General features: G+C 37.3%; 1 protein-coding gene across 10 annotated transcripts in view; it reads right to left on the bottom strand.

Moving 5' to 3' along the window:
* The window catches only part of MYO9A (myosin IXA), a 280,827-nt gene that overhangs the window by 66,151 nt on the left and 199,960 nt on the right, over window positions 1-14,716 (bottom strand). The gene's annotated exons all lie outside the window — the stretch shown is intronic.

Genomic DNA, 14,716 nt, shown 5'->3' with positions numbered 1-14,716 from the left:
GTTTTGTTAATTTTGGCCATTCTAACTGGTGTAAGGTGATATCTCAATGTGGTTTTAATTTGAATCTCCCTGAGGGCCAGTGATGATGAACATTTTTTCATGTGTCTGATAGCCATTTGTATGTCTTGATTGGAGAAGTGTCTGTTCACATCTTCTTCCCATTTTTTTATATGTTTGCCTGTTTCGTGTGTGTTGAGTTTGAGGAGATCATTATAGATCCTGGATATCAACCTTTTGTCTGTACTGTCATTTGCAAATATCTCCTCCCATTCTGTGGGTTGCCTCTTTGTTTTTTTGACTGTTTTCTTTGCTGTGCAGAAGCTTTTGATTTTGATGAAGTCCCAAAAGTTTATTTTTGCTTTTGTTTCCTTTGCCTTTGGAGACATATCTTGAAAGAAGTTGCTGTGGCTGCTATCGAAGAGATTACTGCCTAAGTTCTCCTCTAGGATTCTGATGGGATTCCTGTCTCACGTTGAGATCTTTTATCCATTTTGAGTTTATCTTTGTGTACGGTGTAAGAGAATGGTCGAGTTTCATTCTTCTACATATAGCTGTCCAGTTTTCCCAGCACCATTTATTGAAGAGACTGTCTTTTTTCCACTGTATATTTTTTCCTGTTTTGTCAAAGATTAATTGACCATAGAGTTGAGGGCCCATATCTGGGCTCTCTACTCTGTTCCCCTGGTCTATGTGTCTGTTTTTATGCCAGTACCATGCTGTCTTGGTGATCACAGCTTTGTAATAAAGCTTGAAATCAGGTAACATGATGCCCCCAGCTTTATTTTTGTTTTTCAACATTTCCTTAGTGATTCGGGGTCTCTTCTGATTCCATACAAATTTTTGGATTATTTGTTCCAGCTCTTTGAAGAATACCGGTGGAATTTTGATAGGAATGGCATTAAAAGTATAGATTGCTCTAGGCAGTATAGACTTTTTTTTTTTTAAAGATTTTATTTATTTATTTGACAGAGAGAAATCACAAGTAGATGGAGAGGCAGGCAGAGAGAGAGAGAGAGGGAAGCAGGCTGCCTGCTGAGCAGAGAGCCCGATGCGGGACTCGATCCCAGGACCCTGAGATCATGACCTGAGCCGAAGGCAGCGGCTTAACCCACTGAGCCACCCAGGCGCCCCAGTATAGACATTTTAACAATGTTTATTCTTCCGATCCAAGAGCATGGAATGGTCTTCTATCTTTTTATGTCTTCTTCATTTCTTTCATGAGTGTTCTGTAGTTCCTCAAGTACGGATCCTTTACCTCTTTGGTTAGGTTTATTCCCAGGTATCTTATGGTTCTTGGTGCTATAGTAAATGGAATCAATTCTCTAATTTCCCTTTCTGTATTTTCTTTGTTAGTGTATAAGAAAGCCACTGATTTCTGCACATTGACTTTGTATCCTGCCACGTTGCTGAATTGCTGTATGAGTTCTAGTAATTTCGGGGTGGAGTCTTTGGGTTTTCCATATAAAGAACCATGTCATCTGCGAAGAGAGAGAGTTTGACTTCTTCATTGCCAATTTGGATACCTTTTATTTCTCTTTGTTGTCTGATTGCTGTTGCTAGGATTTCTAATACTATGTTGAACAAGAGTGGTGAACGTGGGCATCCTTGTCTTGTTCCTGATCTCAACGGGAAGGCTGCAAGCTTTTTCTCACTGAGGATGATATTTGCTGTGGGTCTTTCATAGATAGATTTGATGAGGTTCAGGAATGTTCCCTCTATCCCTATACTTTGAAGCGTTTTAATCAGGAACGGATGCTGCCTTTGTCAAATGCTTTTTCTGCATCAATTGAGAGGACCATGTGGTTCTTCTCTCTTCTCATATTAATTTGTTGTATCACATTGATTGATTTGCGAATGTTGAACCATCCTTGTAGCCCAGGGATGAATCCCACCTGATCATGGTGGATAATCTTTTTAATGTGCTGTTGGATCCTGTTGGCTAGGATCTTGTTGAGAATCTTAACATCCATATTCATCAGCGATAGTGGTCTAAAATTCTCCTTTTTGGTAGGGTCTTTACCTGGTTTGGGGATTAGGGTAATGCTGGCTTCACAGGAGGAGTCTCGAAGTTTTCCTTCTGCTTCAATTTTTTGAAACAGTTTCAGGAGAAGAGGTGTTATTTCTTCTTTGAAAGTTTGGTAGAATTCCCCAGGGAATCCGTCAGGTCCTGGGCTCTTGTTTTTTGGGAGCTTTTTGATCACTGCTTCAATCTCGTTATTAGATATCAGTTTGTTCAGGTTGTCGATTTCTTCCTGGTTCAATTTTGGTAGTTTATAGTTTTCCAGGAATGCATCCATTTCATCTAGGTTGCTAAGCTTATTGGCATATAACTGTTGATAATAACTTCTGATGATTGTTTCTACTTCCTTGGTGTTAGTTGTGATCTCTCCCTTTTCATTCATAATTTTATGAATTTGGGCTTTCTTTCTTTTCTTTTGGATTAGTGTGGCCAATGGTTTATCGATCTTATTGATTCTTTCAAAAAACCAGGTTCTAGTTTCATTGATACGTTCTACTGTATCTCTGGTTTCTACCTCATTGATCTCAGCTCTAGTCTTGATGATTTCCCTTCTTATGTGTGGAGTTGGTTTGATTTGTTGTTGATTCTCCAGTTCTTTAAGATGTAGAGACAGCTGGTGTATTCTAAATTTTTCAGTTTTTTTGAGGGAGGCTTGGATGGCTATGTATTTCCCCCTTAGGACCGCCTTTGCTGTATCCCATAGATTTTGGACAGAAGTGTCTTCATTCTCATTGGTTTCCATGAATTGAACAACCCACTTCCATAGCTGAAACTGAGAAATGCAATTCCTCCTTCAGGTAATAAAAGCAGGACCCTCTATTATCTATGACCAGAATTTCGATCCTAGGATTCCCTGTCTATTCTCTCTCATACACACGAGTTATCCCTCATACCACTATTGTTTATAATGGAAGAGAAACCACCTGGGGTTCAGAAAGGAGTAGTAGACAGATTTCTAGGTACAATTATTACATTAGTTTTCAATTGTTGCTGTAACAATTTACCATACACTTGGCAGTTTAAAACAACACCCATTCATAACCTCCCAGTTTTGGAGGCTAGAAGTCAGACACAACTCTCACCAAGCTAAAATTGGTATTGTCAGGGCTATGTGCCTTTCAGGAAGCTCTGGAGAATAATCTCTTTCCAATTTCATTCATACTGTTGACAAAATTCAGTTCCATGCAGTTGTAAAATGGAAGTCCCATTTCCTTGCTGGCTGTTAGCTGGCTGTTGCTGTTCTCAGCTTCTAATTGGCCATTCACATTCCACTGCTAACAGTTCCCCTTTCTCCATCTTCAAAGCTACCAACAGCGGACTGCATCCTTCTCATGCTTCTACTTTCTCTCACTTCTTCTACCTGTGTCTACTGCATCTTTCTTCAGCTACATCTCTCTGACTCTTCTGACTTCCTCCTCTGATTTTATTAGGCTCATCTGCACAATCCAGGATAAACTTGGGTTAAAAACAGTGAGGTGATTAACAATCTTAATTCCAGCTGCAGTGCCTAGATTAGTGTTTGGTTGGATAACCAGAAACAAGAATCTTAAAGACTGTCTACTAGAGACACAGAGTGATTTCCTAAATATATTGCTCAATGATAAAAACAACAAACAAAAGAGTATTGTATTATTATATAATTTGCTAAATATTGTGTGAGAAAGGATAGAAAATATGCATACTCCTTATTTCTTATACAGAATAAAGAAACATTGGGAAGATAAATAAGAAACAAAAAACAATATGTATCTGTAGAAGACAAAAAGGAGAAAAGTCCCATTAGACTTCTTATATACACTTTTCAAAAGATATTTTAATAATATAAATACATTATCTATTAGAAAAAAACTCTTCAAAAAGAAATTATTTACATCAGTATAGACTCACAGATTTTTATTTTATTCAACGGATTATAACCTTTTCCTGTCCTTTTTTTCGATGCTCCGTCACAAATTATTCAGTGAGAGTCTCCTGCAGCTATAAATTAGAAAGAAAAACTAATCTTTATGGCAAAAATTCAACTAATGAATATAGAATGAATGATGGAATTTTAAAAAACACTATTTGACAACCATCACAGTAATAACTGATTCACTGAAGAATCATCAAGGGATATTAAAACTAGTGGGTGAGAGTTTGAAGGAATATAAGAATATTTGCACAGTCTCGAGTATCTTCCCACAAGATACTCATCAATTACAAAGAAAAATAACAGTAAATTTGCAGGGTTTTTTTTTTTTTTTAAACACCCTTATGGACATCAAATGTAATGGGACAGATAAATATCACATCTCCTGATATCAAACACTGAAAAAACACATCTCTTCTGTGGTATTCCATGCCCAAAATGCATAACCTGAATCTAATCATGAATAAATTTAAGACAAATTCAAACTGAGGAACAATTTCGAATAATTGGTACATGTTCCTCAACAATGTCAATGCAATGAAACTTAAGACTGAGGAATTGTTCTAGATTAAAAGAGCTTAAGAAGGCATGACAACTGAACACAACAAAGGATATTGGGACAATTGGTGAAATCTGAATAAATCTGAGTGAAGACACATAGGGTTCTTTTACTTCTCCTGCAAATTTTCTGTAACTATAATTATGTCAGGATGAAAAGGGGGCAGGGTAGAGGAGAAGGATGGGAGGGGCACTGGAGAGAAGGGAGAGGAATGGGAAAGAAATGAAAATGAAACAAGAAGAACTGGTCTAGGTCAGTGAGAAGACAAGCAGAGAATAGTGAGAAATAATGCTGGACAAGAGCAGGGGAGACCATGCAGCACTTTCCAATCACTCATGCATTCATTCATTCAATTAAATATTTATAGATGCTTACCATCTGTTAGGAACTAGAATTAAGTACTTGCTTGTAGAAAAGAATGCTAACAATATCCATTAGATAGAATTTATTTTAATACAGAGTTGCAAAGCTCTAGCTAGGCACATGACTATCTAAAGTTTACATGTTACAGCTTCTTTAGCATCTATGAACAGCCACATGAGTGGTTCTGGACAATGAAACGTGAATATAAGTGGTGTGTGCCATTTGTAGTTTATGCCTAGAGTTATGGGCTCTGTTGCCTTTTCCCTGTCCCTGCTGGCTGAGATGCAGACCAAGAGATTGAGACCTGGGGGGCTTGGGTGGCTCAGTGGGTTGAGCCTTTGCCTTCAGCCCAGGTCATGATCTCAGGGTCCTGGGATCGGGCCCCGCATCAGGCTCTCTACTCGGCAGAGAGCCTGCTTCCTCCTCTCTCTCTGCCTGCCTTTCTGCCTACTTGTGATCTCTGTCTGTCAAATAAATAAATAAATAAAATCTTAAAAAAAAAAAAAAAAAAGATGAGTGTTGAAAATACATAAAGAAATTACTAAAACTGAACACCTGAAAAACAAATACTCCGGTTAAAAAAACTGGTAGAAGATATAAATAGATATTTTTCCAAAGAAGACATATAGATGGCTAACAGACACATGAAAAGGCACTCATCACCACCGATCATCAGGGAAATAGAAATCAAAACTACAAGGAGATATTACCTCACACCTGTTAAGAATGGCTAAAATGAACAATGCAGGAAATAAGAGATGTTGGCAAGAATGCACAGAGAGGGGAACCCTCTTGTACTGTTGGTGACAATGGAAACTGGTGCAATCTCTGGAAAACAGTATGGAGGTTTCTCAAAAAGTTAAAAATAGAGCTACCCAGTGATCCAGCAACTGCACTATACAAAAATAATAATCCATAAGGATACATGCACACTGATGTTATAGGAATCAACCAACAGCCAAATTATGGAAAGAGCCCAAATGTCCATCCACTGATGAACAGGTAAAGAAGATGTAGTTTTTACTCAGCCACAAAAAAGAATGAAATGTTGCCATTTGCAATATGGAAGAAGCTAGAGGGTATTATGCCAAGCAAAACAGGTAATCAAAGTAAGACAAATATCGTATGATTTCACCCACATGCTGAATTTAAGATAAAACAAATGAGCAAAGGAAAAACAAAGAAGAAGAGGAAAAACAAACAAAAAAAGACTCCTAACTATGGAGAACAAACTGGTGGTTACTGGAGGAGAGGGTGGTGGCAGTTGGACTAAACAGGTGATAGGGATGAAAAAGTGCATTGTGATGAGCACATGGTATTGTATGGGTGCTGAACCACTATATTGTACACCTGAAACTAATGTAATACTGCATGTTAACTAATTGGAATTAAAATATAAACTTAAGTACACAAAAAGAACAGCCTTCAAGACTTTTTAGAGTCATGTGTTTACGGCGGCATACATGTACATGTATTTGATAAAACAAAAAGTAATTTAAGAGATTTGATGTATAAATAGATCAATGAATAAAAATAGGAAATTCGAAGTTAAATCCAAATACATGTGGAATCAAGTATATTATAAAAGCAGTATTTCAGTGAAAAAGAAATGTATCCATCAACAGTGTTCAGACAATAGACATGCTTTTAAAAATAAATCAGACTTTGATCCTTTTCTTACTTGAGACTAAAAGAGATTCCAGATGATTACTATTTTTAATGGAAACAAATCAAACAATAAATGTAAGAGTGAAAGGCATGGGAAAAGTAAAAGAATTGTAATAATAATATAATCATTTGTCTAAGAAAGATAAAAACCTCAAACATAAAAAAAGCAACGGACAAATTTACATTTCTATAGAAAGTCAACCATAAACAAAATAAAAAAACAATTCCACTCAGAATATTCTAAGAAAGGAAGGAGAATATATATACACTTAAACGCTTATAAAGGCGCCGGTTATTTCTGGAATTAAAAAAAACAAAAACAAAAACAAAACTGGTTGCAGTGGTTATCTCTAGGAAGAAGGACTGGGAAAAGAGGTTTACTTTACAATGAATATCATTATGTTTATATGAATTCCTGAATTAAAAATAAAAACTAGTTAAAAATTTAAGAGATTATGCTGGCAAAAGAGAATCAGACTAAGAATAGTATTGATGAATACTGGCAACACTGCCTGTCATTAAAATATACTACAAGTGCCTGGGTGGCTCAGTGGGTTAAGCCTCTGCCTTCAGCTCAGGTCATCTCAGGGTCCTGGGATCGAGCCCTGCTTCGGGCTCTCTGCCCAGCAGGGAGCCTGCTTTCCCCCGCTTTCTCTGCCTGCCTCTCTGCCTATTTGTGATCTCTCTTGGTCAAATAAATAAATAAAATCTTTAAAATATATGTATATATAGTAGGGAAGGTTGCACAAACTTTCAGTTATAAAATAATTATGTCAGTATCGGTTGAGCCCTGATTTGTGACCCAGTATGTGTTCTATTCTGGAGAAAGTCCCATGTGTGCTTGAGAAGAATGAGTGTTCTGTTGTTTTAGGGTGGAATGTTCTGCATGAATTTATGAGGTCCATCTGGTCCAATGTGTCATTCAATACTCTTGCTCCTTTATTGATTTTCTGCTTGGATGATCTGTCTATTACTGACAGTGGCATGTCTATTACTGACAGTGACTGTTAATGTATTCATATCAATATGACTCTTTATCTTGATTAACAGTTGTCTTATGTAGATGGCTGCTCACGTATTGGGGGCATAAATATGTACAACTGTTAGATCTTCTGGGTGGACAGACACTTTAAAAGAGTGATGTAGTGTCCTTCTGTACTCTGACTACAGTCTTTAGTTTAAAATCTAATTTCTCTGATACAAGAATCACTACCTCAGCTTTCTTTTGAGGACCACTGGCATGAAATATGCTTTTCATCCCTTCGGTTTCAGTCTGGATGTATCCTCAGGTTCAAAATGTGTCTCCTGTAGACGACATATGGACGGGTCCTGTCGTTTTATCCAATCTGCAACCCTGTGCGGTTTTATGGGAGTATTTAGGCCATTCACGTTGAGAATGATTATTAAAAGATACATTTTTATTGACATCATGTTGCCTGTGAAGTCCTTGTTTGAAATTATTCCCTGCATATTCTCAGACCACAATGCTTTGAAACTGGAACTCAACCACAGGAAAAAGTTTGGAAGGAATCCAAACACGTGGAAGCTAATGACCACCCTGCTTAAGAATGTTTGGATCAACCAGGAAATCAAAGAAGAACTTAAAACAATTCATGGAAACCAATGAGAATGAAGACATTTTGGTCCAAAACCTATACGATACAGCAAAGGCAGTCCTAAAGGGGAAATAAACTGCCATCCAAGCCTCCCTCAAAAAAACTGAAAAATCAAGAATACACTAGCTCTCTTTATACCCCAAAGAACTGGAGAATCAACAACAAATTAAGCCAACCCCACACACAAGAAGGGAAATAATCAAGATTAGAGCAGAGATCAATGAGATAAAAACTAGAGATACAGTAGAACACATCAACGAAACTAGAAGCTGGTTTTTTCAAAGAATCAATAAAATTGATAAACCATTGGCCAAACTAACCCAAAAGAAAAGAGAGAGGACCCAAATTAATAAAATTATGAATGAAAAAGGAGAGGTCAGGACTAACACCAAGGAAACAGAAACAGTCATCAGAAATTATTATCAACAGTTATATGCCAATAAGTTAAGCAACCTAGATGAAATGGATGCATTCGTAGAAACTTTCAAAGCTGAATCAGGAAGAAATTGACAACCGGAACAGACCAATATCTAGTAACAAGATTGAAGCAGTGATCAAAAACCTCCCAAAAAACAAGAGCCCAGGACCTGATGGATTCCCTAGGGAATTCTACGAAACTTTCAAAGAAGAAATAATACCTATTCTCCTGAAGCGGTTTCAAAAATTGAAGCATAAAGAAAACTTCCAGACTCTTTTTATGAAGCCAGTATTACCCTGATCCCCAAACCAGGAAAAGACCCCACCAAAAAGCAGAATTTCAGACCACTATCCCTGATGAATTTGGATGCTAAGATTCTCAACAAGATCCTATGCTAATAGGAGTACATTAAAAAGAGTACATTAAAAGAGTACATTAAAAAGATTATCCACCATGACCAGGTGGGATTTATCTATGGGATGCAAGGGTGGTTCAACATTTGCAAACCAATCAATGTGACAGAACAAATCAATTAATTCTCAATTAATGCAGAAAAAGCATTTGACAAGATACAGCATCTGTTCCTGATTAAAACGATTAATATATAGGGATAGAGAGGACATTCCTCAACTTTATAAAATCTAGCTATGAAAAACCCACAGCAATTATCATCCTCAATGAGGAAAAGCTGACAGCCTTCCCTTTGAGATCAGGAATATGACAAGGATGTCCACTCTCGCCACTGTTGTTCAACATAGTACTAGAAGTCCTAGCAACAGCAATCAGACAACAAAAAGAAATAAAATGTATTCAAATTGGCAATGAAGACATCAAACTCACTCTCTTTGCAGATGACATGATACTTTATATGGAAAACCCAAAAGAGTCCACCCCCAAACTACTAGAATTCATACAGCAATTCGGTAAGGTGGCAGGATACAAAATCAATGTACAGAAATCAGTTGCTTTCTTATACACTAACAATGAAAATACAGAAAAGGGAAATGAGAGAATTAATTCCATTTACTATAGCACCAAGAACCGTAAGATACCTGGGAATAAACCTAACCAAAGAGGTAAAGGATCTGTACTCGAAGAACTACGAAACACTCATTAAAGAAATTGAAGAAGACACAAAAAGATGGAAAAGCATTCCATGCTCATGGATTGGAAGAATAAACATTGTTAAAATGTCTATACTGCCTAGAGCAATCTATACTTTCAATGCCATCCCGACCAAAATTCCACTGGCATTTTTAAAAGAACTGGAACAAACAATCCTAAAACTTGTTTGGAACTGGAAGAGACCCCAAATTGCTAAGGAAGTTTTGAAAAAACAAACAAACAAACAAACAAACAAAACCCCCCAAACTGGGGGCATCACGTTGCCTGATTTCAAGCTTTACTACAAAGCTGTGATCACCAAGACAGCATGGTACTGGCACAAAAACAGACACATAGACCAGGGGAACAGAGTAGAGAGCCCAGATATGGACCCTCAACTCTGTAGTCAAATAATCTTTGACAAAGCAGGAAAAAATATACAGTGGGAAAAAGTCTCTTCAATAAATGGTGCTGGGAAAATTGGACAGCTCTATGTGTAGAAGAATGAAACTCAACGATTATCTTACACCATACACAAAGATAAACTCGAAATGGATAAAAGACCTCAACATGAGGCAGGAATCTATCAAAATCCTAAAGGAGAACATAGGCAGTAATCTCTTTGACATTGGCCACAGCAACTTCTTTCAAAATGTATCTCCAGAAGCAAAGGAAACAAAAAGCAAAAATGAACTTTTGGGACTTTATCAAGATCAAAACCTTCTGCACAGCAAAGGAAACAGTCAACAAAACAAAGAGGCAGACCCATGAAAAAATGTTCATCACCATTAGCAATCAGGGAGATTCAAATCAAAACCACATTGAGGGGCACCTGGGTGGCTCAATGAGTTGAAGCCTCTGCCTTTGGCTCAGGTCATGATCCCAGGGTCCTGGAATCAAGCCCCACATCAGGCTCTCTGCTCAGCAGGGAGCCTGCTTCCCCCTCTCTCTCTGCCTGCCTCTCAGCCTACTTGTGATCTCTGTCAAATAAATAAATAAAATCTTAAAAAAAACTCAACACATTGAGATACCATCTTACACCAGTTAAAATAGCCAAAATTAACAAGACAGTAAACAACATGTGTTGGAGAGGATGTGGAGAAAGGGGAACCCTCTTGCACTGTTGATGGGAATGCAAGTTGGTGCAGCCACTTTGGAAAACAGTATCGAGATTCCTTAAGAAATTAAAAACAGAGCTACCCTATGACCCTGCAATTGTACCAGTGGGTATTTAACCCAAAGATACAGATGTAGTGAAAAGAAGGGCCATCTGTATCCCCATGTTCATAGCAGCAATGGCCAGAGTTGCCAAACTGTGGAAAGAATCAAGATGCCCTTCAATGGATGAATGGATAAAGAAGATATGGTCCATATATACAATGGAGTATTATGCCTCCATCAGAAAGGATGAATACCCAACTTTTGTATCAACATGGACGGGACTAAAAGAGACCATGCTGAGTGAAATAAGTCAAGTGGAGAGTTTCAATTATTATATGGTTTCACTTACTTGTGGAGCATAAGGAATAACACAGAGGACACTGGGAGATGGAGAGAAATGAGTTGGGGGAAATCGGAGGGGAAGACAAACCATGAGAGACTGTGGACTCTGAGAAACAAACTGAGGGTTCTGGAGGGGGGAGGGGTGGGGGTTGGGTGAGCCTGGTGGTGGGTTATTATGGAAGGCACATATTGCATGGAGCACTAGGTGTGGTGCATAAACAAGGAATTTCAGAACACTGAAAAGAAACAAAAATAAAATAAAATAAAATGAAAAAAAAAAAAGTCAGGAGGATAAAATATAGAATATGGTGGCTATAGTTAATAATACCGTATCACATATTTGAAAATTGCTAAGAGAGTAGATCTTAAAAGTCCTTATCAAATGAAAATAATTTTTTATAACTATCTATAGTGATAGATGTTAACTCAACTTATTGTGATCATTTCACAACATATACAAATACTAAATGATCATGCTGTATACCTGAAAGTAATGTTTCATGTCAATTATGCCTCAAATTTAAAAGTTAAATAGGGGCGCCTGGGTGGCTCAGTCAGTTAAGCATCTGATTCTTGGTTTTGGCTCAGATCATGACCTCAGGGTCATGAGATAAAGCCCCACATCAGGTTCTGCGTTAAATGCAGAGTCTGCTTGAGATTCTGTCTCTCCTTTCCCTCAGGCCCTCCCCCATCTCTCACAACGGGGCATGAATGCAGTCTCTCTTTCTCAAATAAATAAATACATCTTTAAAAGAAAAAGTTATATAAAGTGCTTGGTAGTGGAGTGTTAGTGGTCCTTTTTGTCTTAACAAATTAATCAAATAACCAACTAACTAAAAAAAAAAAAAAAAAAAAAATCAACGCACAGTTCATCCCAGTTTCATAATATGGCCTTGTTCTGTGATGCCTCAATTATTCCCAGATACTAACATTTTACCTCACAGATATTCCTCTATTCATAAAATTGTAAATCACACACATGCACATTATTTTCTTTTCCTAGAACTCTAATATTAAAGTTGTTTTTATTTAAAGTTATTTTATTCTGAATGGATCAACAAGTACAAAACAGCTCTTACCAAAAAACACACACAAAAAACAAAAAAACCCCACAAAAACAAACAAACAAACAAACAAAAAACCACCGCTCTTATATTTTTTCCCAAATGCTTCACTTGCACCTTTGGCAGGAGGGTTTCACCTCCTATCACCAGTCCAGCCCTCTGATGCTGTGTTTTACAATATCTCCCCTTCTAAGTTGTTTGGGATACACAACGTCCACTGCTGCCACTGAAGTTCTTATTCCAAACCACAATATCCATTCACCTAATATTAGAAATGTTTGATTTGCTATCTGAGAGGTTGTCGCATCTCTACAATAAAAATACAGCATTGCTTTAAAAATTATGTTAAAATGTACAAAACAGAATCAACAAAAGATAAAGTTTTCCTTACCTCTGGATTCTGTCTAGTTCCTGTTTATAGAAAATAATCATTGATACTAGTTTTTTGTATCTGAGATATTTTGTGTGTATGAGTACAGATATAAAAATGCTTTTTATTTTTTAAAAATTTACAAATAGTAGCTTTCTATATAGTGATTAGCTCCTTAACAAAACATCTTGGAGAATGGCTTCTTTTACTTTAGTGTTAAAAGCAGCATCCTATTTCATGAGTGTAATCTAGCTTATTTAACCATTTCCTTGTAAATTTAGGCTGTTTTCAGCGTCTCGCCATTACAAACTCCTCTTCAATTAAAAAGCCTTATACATTGCAGCATGAACGAGTGTGATACATCTACTGGAAAAATTCCTAGATGTAGAATTGCTAGGTCAACAGTTTTTGGTTTTGTTTTTAAATATTTCTAAAACTTAAAAATGCATGATTGTTAAAGTACCTTCTCCAAGAAAGTTATACAAATGAGCCAATTCACAATATTGAGAAAAATCTATATTTATATATCCTTCTAAATTAGGTAACTAATTCATTTTCAGTTTTGCCCATTGATGAGCAAAATAGGAAATCACTGTTCTTTCATTTTAATTTGCCTAACAAGTGTAAACATTTATTTGTATATTTCCTAATATTTCTATGATTTATCATAGTCCCTGAAATAAAATAGCTGTTGAATAAATGAATTGTCCTTACGGTCCTTTTATATATGTCAGATGCTTTGCTCATTCTTATCTTGAGGTATTGTTCTTTTCTGCACAGACATGAAAAAGACTATTCTTTCAAGACTTAAAGTGTATAAAGCGCCCAAACACTACCTGTTAATAACAGGCCCTCTACCTTCTCTACCCTTTCCTTAGGATATGTATCATCTCATTTAACCGTCATAAAAATCCTCGGTGGTGGGTGGTATTATTCCTATTTTATACATGAGTACATTGAAACTCAGAGACTAAGCTGTCTAAGGTAACTCAATTGGAAAATCCTACTTCAGAGAACAAAAGTAAACAAGGCTAAGGGCTTAGATACAAGCCTATGTCCTTTTGTTGCACTCTGCTATACTGCAGTTCACAGAGAGAGGGTGTGTGGAACTCTGAAATGACCAAGTCTGTCAGCACCATTTTTCCAACAGCATTTGCTCACTTTGTGTCTCTGTGTCACATTTCAGTAACTCTCACAATATTTCAAGGTTTTCATTATTACTATACTTCTTAGGGTGATCTGAATTAGTGATCTCTGATGTTACTATTTTAATTGTTTCGGGGCATCATAAACTGCACCCATCTAAGAGAGCAAAGGCAATCAATAAATGGGTGTGTCCTGACTACTCCACTGACCAGTCTGTCTCCTGTTTCTCTCCCACTCCTCAGGCCTCCCTGTTTCCTGAAATATAGTAATATGGAAACTGGCTAATTAATAGCCCTAAGCGTTCACATGAAAGAAAGACTCACATGCCTCTCACTTAATTTTTTTAACATGTCTCTTGCTTTAAATCAAAAGCCAGAAATGATTAAGTTTGGTCAGGAAGGCATGTCAAAAGCCGAGAGAGGCTGAAAGCTAGGCCTTCTGCATCAAACAGTTAGCTAAGCTGTGAATACAAAGGAAAAATTGAAGGAATCTAAAAGCACTATTCCAGTGAACAAGTAGATGATAAAACAGTGAAACAGCTTTATTGCTGTTACAGTTTCAGTCGTCTGGACAGAAGATCAGACCAGTCATAACATTCCCTTAAGCCAAAACCTAATCCGGAATATGGCCCTAACTCTCTCCAATTTTTTTTTTTTTGAAGATTTTATTTATTTATTTGACAGAGAGAGATCACAAGTAGATGGAGAGGCAGGCAGAGAGAGAGAGAGGAGGAAGCAGGCTCCCTGCTGAGCAGAGAGCCCGATGTGGGACTCGATCCCAGGACCCTGAGCCGAAGGCAGCGGCTTTAACCCACTGAGCCACCCAGGCGCCCACTCTCTCCAATTTTATGAAGGCTGCGAGAGGTGAGGAAACTGCAGAAGAAAAGTTTGACACTAGCAGAGGTTGTTCATGAAGTTTAAGGAAAGAAGCCATCTCCCTAACATAAAGGAGCAAAATGAAGCAGAAAAGGCTGATG

This window comes from Mustela erminea, chromosome 5 (assembly GCF_009829155.1).
Source record: "Mustela erminea isolate mMusErm1 chromosome 5, mMusErm1.Pri, whole genome shotgun sequence".
NCBI lineage: Eukaryota > Metazoa > Chordata > Mammalia > Carnivora > Mustelidae > Mustela > Mustela erminea.
This window is presented reverse-complemented; position numbering and strand designations above follow the sequence as displayed.